Source organism: Copidosoma floridanum, unplaced genomic scaffold, assembly GCF_036245765.1.
Source record: "Copidosoma floridanum isolate Cflo_tuat_1 unplaced genomic scaffold, Cflo_Japanese_pri ptg000008l, whole genome shotgun sequence".
NCBI classification, from domain to species: domain Eukaryota; kingdom Metazoa; phylum Arthropoda; class Insecta; order Hymenoptera; family Encyrtidae; genus Copidosoma; species Copidosoma floridanum.
In genome coordinates, this window is record NW_028321885.1 from 15,050,192 (window position 1) to 15,065,561 (window position 15,370).

At 35.3% G+C, this 15,370-nt stretch overlaps 1 pseudogene; it reads right to left on the reverse strand.

The window, feature by feature from the left end:
- Positions 1-2,536: 2,536 nt before the first annotated feature.
- Positions 2,537-10,998, reverse strand: LOC149375319 (uncharacterized; annotated as a pseudogene).
- Between the last annotated feature and the right edge of the window lie 4,372 nt (positions 10,999-15,370).

Genomic DNA, 15,370 nt, shown 5'->3' on the forward strand with positions numbered 1-15,370 from the left:
ATTTGTAAGTGCTACAAGCTGTGTGGGAATTGGCACTTGCCTTATGATTTTGATAATTGTTGATTAAGTGAGCCACCAGTAAGCACCCTGGGTTATTTAAGGGTTATCGCTCATGATATTCCTTCATTTATTATAAATGTATAAAGCTATAAGTAAACACCAACGATTTTTGTTAAAATTAGTGCTTGCCCCATTATTTTATTAATTGTAATCAAGGTAAGCCACCAATGAGCAACCTGGGTTGATGAGGGATTATTGCTTATGTTATTATTCTGTACATCATAAATTCGACGCCTGAGAAGAAGACTATTCCAGACCAAAGGTTTTACGAAGACTATTCCAGCGCTATGTACTCCAAGCACAACAAGCCCAACTCACTGCTTTAATGAATAGAATTCCATCACACTACACTGCGATGAAAATAAACCCTCGGCGCTACGTTGCGACGAAGAGAATCCCTCTACGCTATGCTGCAACATAAAAAATTCCAGTGCTCTGTACTGCAAAGAAGAGAATTCCTCTGCTCTACGTTGCAACGAAAACAATTCCAGTGCTCTGTACTGCAACGAAGAGAATCCCCTACGCTGCCTTGCAATGAAAAAAATTTCTCCGTGGTTGGTTGTGACAAAAGAAATCCTAGCGCTCTGCCGTAAGAAGAAAACAATGCCCTTACGCTACGTTGTCATACATAGAATACTAGTACTCTGGGTTGAATTAGGAGAAACGCTGAGTTTTTGTTAATTAATTAGTAAAAAAATTATTAAGTTGTGCGAGCAGGTAAGTTCAGATGCCAAGCTCTTTAATACCATGTGGCTCTGATGATTTATACATATTTAGTTTATTAATTGATAAATAAATGAACAAATAAATAGGTTACTTGTCAGTTAAAGGGCAGAAAACAAGCTTTGTACAATTTTTAAGGCATTTCACTGAAAAAATATGGACCCTGCCTTTGTCTGGTAGACAGGAGCGTAAAAAAAATATGTTATATTAAAAACAAGTTTTCCTTGGTAGCTTTTCTGTATTATTGTGTATGAATAAACGAACGAATGTATGGTAAGTAATCGGAAACCTAGGTGAGTCAAAACATATTCACTCTGTAGGCCTGAGATGTATTTTTTCTCTTTAAAAATCTAAACCTAGATGAACGAGTGGCGGGTAAACGATCAAGACTTGAAAACACAAGCAAAAATTTAGTAAACTTTTAGGCTGAAGACTTATTTTTGTAAAGATGGTCAAATTTTTATTTATGACTTTTCAGTGAAATTGTGAATCATTTTTTTTCAATTTCTTACAAAAGTTTTGTAAGAAAAAAAATTACATTTTTCCCATTATTTGTTCAAAGAAAGAATATAACTTGCAAAGAAAAATAGTAAACACAAACAAAAACTGCTCGAAAACCGATTACAATCTTTAAATTTTGTTATCTGCAGTACTGATGCTAGGCTTTTGTGAATAATGTTTTACCCTGTCGTATGCAATACGATGTCCAGGAATAGATTTCGATTTTTTTCAATCTTATTTAATATGTATATTGGTACTGTTTTTCAGACATGGGACTATTGTACAGACATTCTTTAAGTGCCAAAATGTATGTACTTGATCAATAAGTATTTTGGCTTACAATACTTCTAATATCTTTGATGTTTATAAAACTACTTTGATTTATTTGTTAACAAAACAAAATGTTTCTACTCATCGTGTCCATAAGTTTGTTACCCTATTGCTAATTGTCACGTAGATATGTTACGTATTTAAAATACGTACGTTAATTACGTATGAGAATTACGTAACGAAATGGAACAAATCGTTACGTAGCACAGTAACGTAGATAAATGACGTAACTACGATACGAAAATAAGAATTACGTAGATAAATTACGTACACTAAATTCCGAAATAAATATGCATGTGAAACATCGGTGAAAGCAAATAATTTAAGTAACTTTAATGTGCATTAAATTATGTATAAAATTGCTTAAAGGTCATTCCTGTATGATTGCGTAATCCAGGTGAAACCGAAATAAGCTATACAAAAATTTCTTCTTTGTTTTATTGAAAATAAAGGTACTGTATAATATACAATGAATTATAATTAAGATTATAATGAACTAAAGTAGATATAAATAATAATGTACATTATAACTTGTTTTAAAAAGAATATAAATTAGGCACTGGTGAAATAAATTTGTTATTATTATCTGTACTGATTTGGACACAAATCTTTGCTATTGTATTAGTTTCAATCGGAATTAAAGCGTAACTAACTCTTGCAATTCTTTTAAGCGACGACACATGCTCTTCGCCAAATATATCTTCAGTTTTGACAGGACGAAAAATCATCAATTCTTTCATTTGAATTTGGTCGACTATGAAATTTAAGATCTGGACAACGTCCCCACTATTAGTTACTGCAAACGAATTGTTTGAGCGAAATGCACTGTTTCTAAGGGACGTATATACACACTGATTCCTAATCATTTTTCGATATATTTGGCTTTGATTAGATAAATTAAGAAGTCTTATCCACCTTAAGCTTACTGGATAGTTAGGCCCGCAATACATAGAGTTAATTTTAAAAATGATTTGGTTTCTTGTTTATCTAAGTATTTGACAAAAGGCAATACCTGTGAATCTGGATTTAAATCTATGTGACTTCTAAGGGTCAATTCACTTTCCACCATTTCGATTTGTCTGCTGATTTGGTTTAGGACACCTTTCGCGGCATAGACCATTCTTATTATACGACCATTGCCATTTTCGAAAAAATAGCCAAAATGAGATCACAGAGGACCCCAATTGGCAACTCTTTGCGTTAAATGCAAAAGCTGATGGACATTGTACGTCATAGCTGATCTAGAATAGTAATATTCTATATAAACTACGAATTTTCTCAGCATTCTGTCAGCATTTTGCAAATCTTCTATGGTAATATTGTCCTTCATTAAAATAAAATAGGATTGTACTAGTAAGTTCCAATGTTTAGCGTACGGTCGTAAACAAGGAAAAAGTAGTAAAATAGGCATGCTGTAGTACAGAACCCAGTTTTCCCATTCCTTTGCCTTCCAGAAGCTTCTATTAGTAATAGAACGGGTAAATCTTAAAATTTCCTTAGGGACCTTGACTTTTTTCAATACAACATCAATTTTATCGATATCATTCTTGCTCAATGAGTAAGGCATGTTACTAGATTCAAGCCAGTACTTAATAAATTGACTGGCAATACCCAGATCAATGCAATGCATACTATCTGGAACAAAGCTTGAGCTCAACTTAAACTTTTCTAAATTAGACAGCGTAGTCAAGTGTGTAACGTCGAAAACAGGTTGCCCTTGTTGTATGCTTTCTTCTGCATGCTGAAACATACCAACGTCGGTCCTGAGTTCCACTGCATCGTCTATAAGTGTATACTTGACACAACCGCTTCTTTCTTGACCAACATAATACCCAGGGTGCAGGTACCAGCTGCAACCGTAGTATCCATTATATTGCTTGATGCCTTGCATTGGGGCTCGTGCCTGCGAATCGACGCAGCAGCAGATGCAATAAACATAGAGGTGTCGAAAAATATTTGCAACATTACATACTACACCTTCATTAGTTAATCTATTCATTTTTGTTACAAAAGGCTCTAAGAAAATATTCATATCAGGCTTTTGCTTACCAAACCATAATCCACAGATTATAGGTGTAGAAGTTCTGACGTAATAGGGTAACTCATTTATCCCAAGTTGTATTGGCCAAATAGAGTACATAGAGCTTTTAAATACCGGGGATCCATCGCTATTAAATATTGCAGTTAAGAAATTATTTTTCTTATTTGGTGGCAATGAATGTCTAAATTGCTCATACAAGCCACAAGTATGAAATTCGTAAATCGTCTCTTGCGCAACGTCATTCATAATATTTTCACAAGGTCAATAATTTTGTTCAATTAGACGAGCGATTTCTTTTTCGGGATCTATGAGAGCAAAAAAATCTGTGTATGTTGGATCATCTAAAGAGAATTCTGGGAGACAAGTATTATACCTCGCACTATGGTCAACACTTCTATCAAATTTCTTAACATATTATTTACAGTGAGGGCCCAAACAATGGTAATCTACATTATTTTTAATGTAAAAAATCTTGTCAATTATATAACCCGTATCATCAAAAATTGGGCGCACTAAAAAGCAATTCAACATTTTAAATAAGTCTGCTATAGCGATTTGAGGTCAATTATATACTAGACTAAATTTTAGTACGGCGAGAAGAATATCAGCACGACTTACACTTAACGGGACATCAATTACTTGATTAATCTCACCATCTGGCAAAATTTGTTGCAAATTACTTAAGGGGGGTTCTGCATCATTAAGTACTTCTTCTACGACTTGATTCTTAGCGTCATGAAACTGTTCTTTCTCAGCATCATTGCCATCTTCACTTTCATTTCCGCTGATGTCTTGTTCCCAGTTACGCTATAAAAAAATTTGCATTATAAGAAAAAGTATCAACTCCATAGCACCGTGTATACTCTAATATCAATGCACATAAAAAGATCATTAAAAATTAGTCAACGCTTTACACAAAAGAATTCTGCTCTAACAATTCATGTATTTAATTACATTATACGGTGGACATTACTGAGGGTAATTACGCAAAGCCTATTACGTAGTTCAATTACGTCAATAAAATTCGTGCCTATTCTCTTATTACGTATGTCAAACCGCCAGTGCTTCACCCTCGTGGTCACTTGCTTAAATCACTTCATGTATGTAAACAAAGTATCATGACATGGCTGGGTAAAACGAATATCCGAATTAGTTTTTTTTTACTGATCTATCAAATTATTTAGCTACTTTAATTTGGAATGTATGAAGACAAGAACTTCTCCTTAAAATAGAGTTGCTTTTTACGTTGCAGATTTATTGATTGCAATTAGAGTAAAGTATGCCAGAAAGCAGTAGAGAGGCAAGACTCCAGCCAATGACGAAAAAATGCTCTTATTTGGAAATTAAACTTGAATTTAAGTAAAAAAAATAAATATAATCGTAAAATGATTATTGACTGGAGTATTGCCTCTCTGGCATTTTGCCTCTTAGCTTACTAGGTTATCTTTCCCATACTGTATACGTAAATACACTACGCAATGCAATGTGCAATCTGAGAATTCAAAAATTAAAAAAAAAAAAAAATCTGTTTGTCACGAACTAGACGACAACACCTTGCAAGCGAGTCAACATCTGACAATGAATGATTATCGTGGATCATAAATAGGAAAAAACCAACGAAAAGACTGTTGTTAGAAATAATTTCAAAGATAATTAGGTCATGTTATCCATCCTATCTCATTAGTTAATGTTTTGAACCATTTCCTATAAGCGTGTCCATTAGTAACATGCTTAACAAAATTTTTGAACAACGAGGAAGTGTATTTCATGCAATAATTATTGTTTGGTAGGATACGTACATGAAAATATTCATCTTCTGCATCAGATGGAACGAAATAGGCAAGATGATTATCGTTCACGAACCTGCCATGAATCACAGCATTATTATCAGATATGTTCGACTCAATCTCATCTGCGTCTTTGCATACATTGGGCTCTTCTTCGGCTTATTCCAGTAACATGGAGGGTGAATGGAGCTGCTCATAAATGAGCTGCTGATGGTCTTCATGTTGCATTTTTACAAAAAATAATAATTGTCAACTGATAACATTCACAAAAGATCAAACAGAAGCCAAAGCATACCAGCATAATAAAGGTTATGAATTAAATGAAATATATTCCATTATGTGATCAACGAACGAAAAATTAGAGTCCATTATTGAAATAATTAAAGATGTTCTCTTACACGCCTGTTTTCATCATCACTACAAGCATCATAATTAATTTGGGCTAAACGTCGATTGTAAGCTGTTGATCGTGGTACACTGAGATGCATCGTCTAAAAAATTCTTGTATCTGCGCATTGTATCTTTACTGCAAAAAAACGTTTTTTTATTAATACTAATATGTGTGTGCATGCATAAACATAAGCCACTACTAGATTACTGAATACTGAAAGGTATAATGAATTCATGTTTGTCCAAAAAACCAGAAAGTAAAAAGTATTCATATTTAATGAAGTAAATAATAGATCACTAGGTTGAAAGTCATAACACTCAATTCATAAAGGAGATAGTTTATATAAATAAAATAAAGAAATAATAATGTTTAAGTATATAGGAAATTAGCTAACCTGCTATTGTTTAGTATGTATAGAACTGAGTTTAAATCAAACAAAAATTCTTTCTCTATCTCTCTTTAGAAATAATGTGAGTTATTTTCGCGCCTTTACTGAAAGATCAACAATCAGTGGATTTATGAAAGGCAGTATACAGTCGTTCTGCCGCCGGACTTTCCGTTTCCGTACCCCTAAGATTAAGACAGCAGCGTCACCACACTCACCCTTAGAGAATATATACATGGAGGAAGCATTGTATGCTCCGACCGCGAGACGAGATGAGAGAGACAAAAGACAAATAGCAGTACAACCTTTCTCTCCCTTACACGCCTCTGATTGGTTGGCCCCCTTCCGTATATATAGGTATAGTCGTATCCACGAGTGGCGGTCGTGGGGGAACAGAGCAGATATATGTAACCTAAGCTCTGATGAAAAAGAACTTATACATTACCAGAGAATATAGAATATATCCTCTATAAGTATAGAAGGCCAAAGCGGAATTTCGAGCAATACACACTAAAACAATAATCTTCCATTACAACATAATTAAAACAAAAAATTTGAATAAAAATTTCATATTTTAATTAAAGCCCTCATACCTGGTTAAACAGTTCATGTATGGCTAATGACTCAGTTGGAATGTTTGTCTTCGATAGCTGAGCGGTCAAGAATGCTCGATTAGCTTTTGTGCTCTGGGCTTCGAATCTGACCTATGCTTTTTTTTTTTTTTCACGTATACATTTTCATAATACTTGTTTTATTACATTTCGTTTGTTTATAATTTTTATATATTTTTATTGATAAATTTATTTTATAAGATTTCACACTTAAATAATAAGATTTAAAAAACTACTCTTGGCTAATGCCAACAAAATACTAATGCGAGCATAAATTCAATATTATACTATTACAATTCGTCGTATAATTCATTTTTTATTGGCATTACTCAATGGAAACCGACGGGAAGGTGGCAGTATTTTTTATTAGGATAGGATACATGCAGAATAAAGGGCATATTAGATATTAGAACCCCAATAAATCGGTATCGATCAATGCAGTAAGTAATTAAACAAATACTATTTACACTTGTAATAATAATAACATACAAAAAGTATTTACACATTTTTGCATTAGTATTTTACTGGCATTAGCCAAGAGTAGTTTTTTAAATCTCATTATTAAAGTGTGAAATCTTATAAAATAAATTTATTTATAAAAATACATAAAAATTATAAACAAACGTAACGTAATAAAACAAGTATTATGAAAATGTTAACCTGAAAAAAAAAAAAAAAAAAAACCATAGGTCAGATTCGAAGCCCAGAGCGCAAAAGCTAATCGAGCATTCTTGACCGCTCAGCTATCGAAGACAAACATTCCAACTGAGTCATTAGCCACACATGAACTGTTTAACCAGGTATTAGGGCTTTAATTAAAATTGGAAATTTTTATTTAAATTTTGTTGTTTTAATTATGTTGTAATGGAAGATTATTGTTTTAGTGTGTATTGCTTGGAATTCCGCTTTGGCCTTCTATACTTAAAGAGGATATATTCTATATTCTCTGGTAATGTATAAGTTCTTTTTCATCAGAGCTTAGGTTACATATATCTGCTCTGTTACCCCATGACCGTCACTCGTGGATACGACTATACCTATATATACGGAAGGGGGCCAACCAACCAGAGGCGTGTAAGAGAGAGAAAAGTTGTACTGCTATTTGTCTTTTGTCTCTCTCATCTCGTCTCGCGGCCGGAGCATACAATGCTTCCTCCATGTATATATTCTCTAAGCACTCACACCACACCTACTGGTGGATCTATGGAATTGCTTACGGAACGGGTGGTTTATGATTCACGTTTACGTTCGTTCCTTTGGCATTGAATTGTGTACACAGTAATAGGTATTTCTTTGAGCGTATTCCAAAATGCGGGCGCCCCGGGTATTTTGATACGCTCCAAAATTCCAAAGTCGGTTGCCCGTATTCCGTTACCAACTATAGGTAGAATAACTAAGGAACAGACGGCCGAACAAACCTGCCCTCCTATATATAATATGTATGTATACGTGCGCGAATACAGACTACACTATATACAATCTCTCTTCGACTTACATATTTCTCTTTTGGCTTTTGCAGAAGTAGCAAGGTTAGTATTTATTAATGACGTTATTTATATAAAATAACTGAATTTGCTTGTGACATATAAGATGCGTTTATATTACAATGTCTGTAGAGATGGATGCTGATGAAGAATCACACTCAACAATGTTTGCAGCTGTTAAGTTCATCGGGGATAAAAGTACAAAAATATGATACGTGCCCATCAGCGACATAGAAGATTTTGTCGTGAATGAGTATTCGCATCCAAAACGCGTAAAGTATGGAGTTGATGACACTGGGGAGAATATTTTTGAACCAGCGCAAATACTTGCTGTTGCTGGTGAGTATTTCAACATCCTTTTTGTAACTGATTCTTTATACTTTCGCTATATATGTCGTTGTATACCTGCTATGAATGTCGAAATACCTGTACTTATAGATAATATCAAGAGCCTTAAAGAAAACAATGCGAGATATAAATTCTGGAATATGCGAAGGAGTGATGCACTGCATATACTGGCATAACAAAATCAGGGTTTACAATCTCATGAAGAAGAGAACGATGATGTCGAAACCAATGAAGATGAGGCCAAGAAAATAAAGCGAAAAAACTTAAACAATGAAATGTATAAAAAAAAGGTAATTGATAAGTTTATCTGAAAATACGGTTACGTTGTGTACAAACAAATAGTTTTGTTTTCTTATCAGGGGAAATTACTTATCATATCTCATGATACTTTGCTATCAAAGATAACCGTGTTAGATAAACAGCCTCTTAAGACTGATCATTTAAAAGGTACAGATTATGATCATGATTTATATGATAAGGACAAATTAATCTTGGAACTTCGGAAGCAGATTAAAAGTTTGGAAGAAAAAATTAGTTATGACCATACAAGAGTGTCTAATAGTTGTGCTGACAATGAAATACAGAACACTGTGGACACACGTACACCAGCTAAATTAGCTTCTACAAGCACACCAACATACTCTCCGAAACCATCGAGTCCTAAATTACGACGCATGGACTCACCAGCTGAACCAAGTGGAACTGCAAGGTCCTCGTATTGCTCTGTGGCAGCAAGTAACGACTCACTAACTAGAGTAACCGGAACTTTAAGGTCCCGGTATCACTTACGTACACCCCCTCACGGCTCACTAGGTATACAAAGCAGAGCATTAATGTCCTTGCATAACTTACGGATACCAAGTAACTACACTCCACCTGGACTGATCAGAATTACAAGGTCCTCGTACGGTTCAGTGACACCAAGTAAAATAACAGGTTAGGCAGGTGGCTATAAATATTTTTTATTTATTATGAAAGTAGGAACCTTCATAATTTGTTTGAAAATTTTCAATACTGTCAGTTGCTACTGCTATTGTTGGTGGTTATTTTAGATAATTACTTAGCTAAACCATCGAGTCCTAAATTACAATGCACGGACTCACCAGCTGGACCAAGTGGAACTTCAAGGTCCTCGTATCACTTACGTACAACCCCTCACGGCTCACTAGGTGTACAAAGCAGAGCATTAATGTTCCCGCGTAACTTTCTGACACCTAGTAACTGCACTCCACCTGAACTGATCAGAACTTCAAGGTACCATCAATAACTTAGAAAAAAGTTACATAAATTTTTACCGTAAAAGCAATGGTGAAGTTGTAATCAAGGAATCTTGACTATTGTTTTTACGGTATTTTTACGATATTTTTTTGTAACTGAAAAATTCATTAAAGTTAGCTTTAATTTTTACTGGGAAACTAAGGTTATTTTTCCCCTGATTAAAGAAAAACATGACGTCAAAGGTCGATAATGTGTCGATAATACAGATCTTGACATGAGTCAGTCGTTCAACCGAAGGTAAAAAAGTAATGTGAGAGCTAGCCCTTCTTTGTGTGTGCCTCTCATCAAAATTCTGTCAACTTTGTTAAGAGAATCGCGTACAAGGCATTATTTTTTTAGTTATTATTAGTAAGTGAAAGTGCTAACAGAATAACGACACAACTGATGAACATGAATGGAGTGGATGCTGAGAAAGATGATTGTCAGTACCTGTATATTGTTATCATATATTGTTATGACACTCAATTTTTAAATGACACGGCTATTACGCTTCAAGAGAACAAAGTGCATCTACTGAACAGCCAAGAATAGTGTCGAAACGTTTATACGCGAGCTATATTATGCGATAGCCTACACATACAGGCAACAAAGATTATCTCCCAAAAGTCTTATTTTAAGAAGACGTCAGAGGGAGAGGCTATGTTTGATGAAGGCGTTTCACTAATGGAAAGCATATATATATGAACAATCCTACTGCTGTGTACATAAAAGGCTGAAATTAAAAAATTTCTTTCAGGCTGAATAATTAATACTTTTTTTAAGGTTATCTGATTGCATAAAAAATATTTCTAAAGTCCAGAGAGTTGCAGTATACTGCAGAAAATATGGCTAAGAACAGGTTAACCTGAATAAGTAGACAGTCTGTGGGATATGTCTTCTGATACTTGAGCTAGAGTCAGAAGCTCAACCGATCTGCAAGGTTAAGCAGCATTGAGCGTGGCTGGTAATTGGATGGGTTGGTGACCAGTTTAGTCTTACCGTGTTTTCTTTGTTGTTAAAGTTTGCAGATCGATTAGCTGTTTCTTGGCAGTCGCATACGACGTGAGGGGTCATGGACATTTCTCCCAACAGAAAAAACTCCCACCAATGACAGGCCAGCATTTTTAATATCTCCCACCAATTAGGTGAGAGCCAGGTAGCTTTAGAACCTCCTCTAAAAGCGGGAAATAAGACAATACTCCCAACAGTGGCATCTAAAGTCGCGCGAAATTCAAATTGGCTACACCCGGCAATACGCAAAAACCCAGATAACTTGATGAAATTTCATACATAATAAAACAACCCCTAGCTTATTCACTAAATAATCCAATCAATAATAGCACAAACGCCTGTCACCCGATAACCGGGGGGGGGGGTACTTACTGGCCGCTCTATTAAAAAATAAAATGTTAATAATTAACACATAAACCTATCAACTGATGACCCTAAGCATTTATTAACCCCTCTATTTAATAATAAAGTACTAATAAATAACACAAGCGCCTATCAACTGATGACCCAGGGCATTTACTGGCCACTTTATACAATAGTAAAATATTTATTAATAACGCAAACGTCAATCCCCTGATAAACCGGGGCACTCACTGGCCACTTCATAAAACATTAAAATATTAATTAAAAGACAAGTGTCAATCACCCGATAATACGGGGAGCTTACTAGCTACTTCATTAAATAATAAAATAATAATCAGTAACACAAGCGCCTATAAACCGATGACCCGTGGCGTTTACTAGCCACTTTATTCAATAATAAAATAATAATTAACGACGCAAGCGTCAATCCCCCGATAAATCGAAGCACTCACTGGCGACTTTATTAATAATAAAGCAATGAATAATAACAAAGATGCCAATCACTAGGCAACCTAGGTCACTTACTGGCTACTGTAATATTTAATGATGCAAGAAATTATAACACTATCGCTAATCACTAGGTAACACAGGGCACTAATCTATCTTTTTTATTAATTATTAAATTACGCGGACGCTCAGCGGTCACAAGCAGTCTCTTTATACTATAATAAATTATTAAATAATAACGAAAACACCATTTATCAGGTTATTGGAGCTTACTAGCGTCTTTATAAACTAATTTGGCTATAATTCACAGCTCAAGCGCTACAGGTAACATAGAAAGTGGCATTTATGTTATTAACTTATGCTTTATTTATTAATAAAGTAGCTAGAAATTGCTTCAAATAGCTAGTAAATGAACTTTTTGCAATATTTATTACTTTATTAATTATTAAAGTAGCTACTTATGGTCTTGTAATGTCAGGTAATAGACGCTTGTGTTGAAAATAAATTGTTTAATACAGTGGCCAGTAAACGCCCTGAGTCATCGAGTGATAGGCGCTTGTGTTATTAACTAATAATATTTCCTTATTCAATAGAGTGGCCAGTAAGCCTGGAGTCATCGAATGATAGGCACTTGTGTTAATAATTAACATTTTAATGTTTAATAGAGTGGCTAGTAAGCACCCCGCGATATCGGGTAATAGGTGCTTGTGTTATTTATTTATATTTTACTATTTAATTATAAAAAGAAGTATATATTATATTGCACGACTTAATTTCCATAGCTGTGATATTTTTGATAAGCAGCTTGTGGCTATACAATTACTTCGTACGGATATATGTATAAAAAAACCAATATATTGCGACGAAGTCGCAGCATCGAGCACGCGCACACAGCGGCCTGGCTATGGTAAATCCCTTAGTTGCATATGTGCGTGCCTGTGTGTGTGCTCGGCGTGATTGGATATTGCCTCTCAGGCCATGAGTCGTGCGCGCGCGCTTGGTGAGTGGCGCTAACGTGACTTAGGCATGAGAGGTGTGGCTTATTGGTTGGTGGCGGGTAAATGGTTCGTGACAGCGCCTCCACTTTTGGAGGAGTGGAATGGTCTGAAACATACGGACCAGACCGGTGGAGGCGCCGGCACAACTTGCTGGTCAAAATATTATGTGGGTAAGGAATAAGGGATGTTTAAGTCAATAAAAGCAGGCGCTGTTGATTAATTAGCCAATCCGAAATCGTTGATCGACGATAGGCGATCGATCAAAAGGCTGGTAGAAATTCTTTCCGAGGTTTTGAGCTGGATAAAGGAAGCGGGGTGAGTCAGTATTCGATTTAGTTTTGCTACGTCACTTTGTTACGAGAAGTTTTCTTGGCTGACTTGAGATCATCGCAAATTTCGAGCTTGGGTTGTTGGCTAGCTCTCCCGCGTGTCCTGTTGACCGGGAAATCTGTCCTTGGGTCTTGGCTGGCTGGTGCGTTCCGTGGCTTGAGGGTTATGAAGGACTGGGGCCGACGCCAACATCAGGTACAGAAGACCGCAAGGAAGCTAGGGGTCGAAGGCATTATCCGTGAGTACCGTCTGATTAAGTTAGTGGCTGCGCGGTCTGGTTATTTGAGTCGCAAGGTGCACTTCGTGCCCTCCTCGATCAAAGCAAGTAGTGGCTGGGGTTCACGGACAGTGACTTTTAGGGGGCAAAATAGTGGCTCCTTGTGAAATCGAAAAAAAAAGAAAGAGGAATCTACAGCTGTGCGGGGTACTTTGGGTTACGACACCGGGGTACGGTGGTCGTACCAAAAAGGCCGGAGCTGCACAGTTGAATTTGTAGCGGTGGGCCCAGGGTAGAGGTGTAAGTGCGCCAAGCTAACCGGGTACAGCGTTACAATATGTTGGATTACGTGTCTTGGACCTGTCAAAGACACTTGTGTATCAATTTCATTACAACTTCATGAGAAGTAAAATGGAAGATCAGTCCAAACTTTTGTACACAGACACTGATAGTCGTGTGTATGAAATAACGAACCAAAACATTTATAATTTAATGCGTGAGAATATTCAAGAATTCGATACTTCAGACTATCACTTGGATAATAGATTTAATATACCACTCGTTAGTAAAAAAATTGTTGGCTGAATGAAGGATGAATGTAATGAAAAGCTCATGTTGGAATTAGTAGGACTAAGGAGCAAAATGTATAGTGTAAAAATTGAAGATCAAAACCCCGTAAAGAAAAGCAACAGGAGTTAAAAGTTCCATTGTAAAGACTACAATAACTTTTAATGATTATATAACATGTTTGTATGAAAACACTATTATTAAACGAGAGCAAAAAAACATTAGATCGCGTCATCATCAGCTTTTTAGTGAAAAAGAGACAAAAATTGCACTAAGTGCTCATAATGACAAAAGATATTTGCTACCTAATTGTACAGACTCTCTACCGTGGGGTCATTGCAGCATAGTGGAGGTAAAATCATCCAATAAGAGGGAGGACTCGATAGAAGGGATGGTCAATCAGGTAGAAGATGCAGTAAGGGTAGTTACTGTATTGGATCAACCAAAAATAGACAGAACACTAGCAGATAAGTCGATAGAGGAGGGATCAGCACTATATAAGGAGTTGTCACAGCATGACAAGCTCATTCTACTCTCTAGCAGAGGTCCAAGTAAGGTTGAACTTAATCAACAGAAGCTGACATCATTTTTAAGTGAACCACTAAGTAAAAAATCTAAATACAGTGAAGGTAACATATTTTTATAGTCAATATTCGTGCATATTTATACAGTATATGTATTGTATAAATATTTTATGCTTTCTATCATATTTTTTTGTTTTTTTGTTCAAGATAGATCTTGCAGCACTCAACAAAATCGCTGACAGCGATTTCCTTCCAACAAGGGAACTTTCCAAATTGATTCCCAATCAAAACTACATGGTGTCGAAATTAAGAAAAGTGTATACTGAATTCGGACCTAAAATAGTTGAAGAACTTGATGGTGAATTCTAAATTTTTCTGCAGACTAGAATAAGTTCAGCTCTCTATAAAAATAAAAAATTTCACAATGAATTGTTGGATGCTATAAATAAGTTAAAACTGTTTATAGTGTACAACGGAAAGCACATCATATTTTCTTACGCATAGTGTAAAAAAAAGGAAAAAATAAATTACAATTTTTTTTTAATTTTTGTGTATTTATTTCAAACGTTCCATGTAACTTTTTTATTATCATTTTATACATATTACAATCATATAATTTTAAACTTGAAGCAATAAAAAAAAAAATTTTAGTTATTTATTCGTCCAACTATTGTGAGTATTATCGGAGCCCAACCATTTAACGAAAACTTAATTACCACGCCTTCGAAAAACCTTCTCTATGAGGTATATATCCGGATGCTTTGTTTTCTGCAGTTCTTGTTTGTAAAAACCTCCAGAAATAGGTTGATTTCGGTAATCTTTAAGATGATGTGTTGTTGGATTTGTTGTTGCTACTCGTGTAATTGTAAATATTTCCGTCGACCAATTTGGTGTATACCCTTTTTCAAATCCTTGTTTGGTTTTGCTAACTCGTACTTTATCACCAATTTTGAATTTAGGCTTAGACTGACCACTATTTTGACATATTTTTTTCA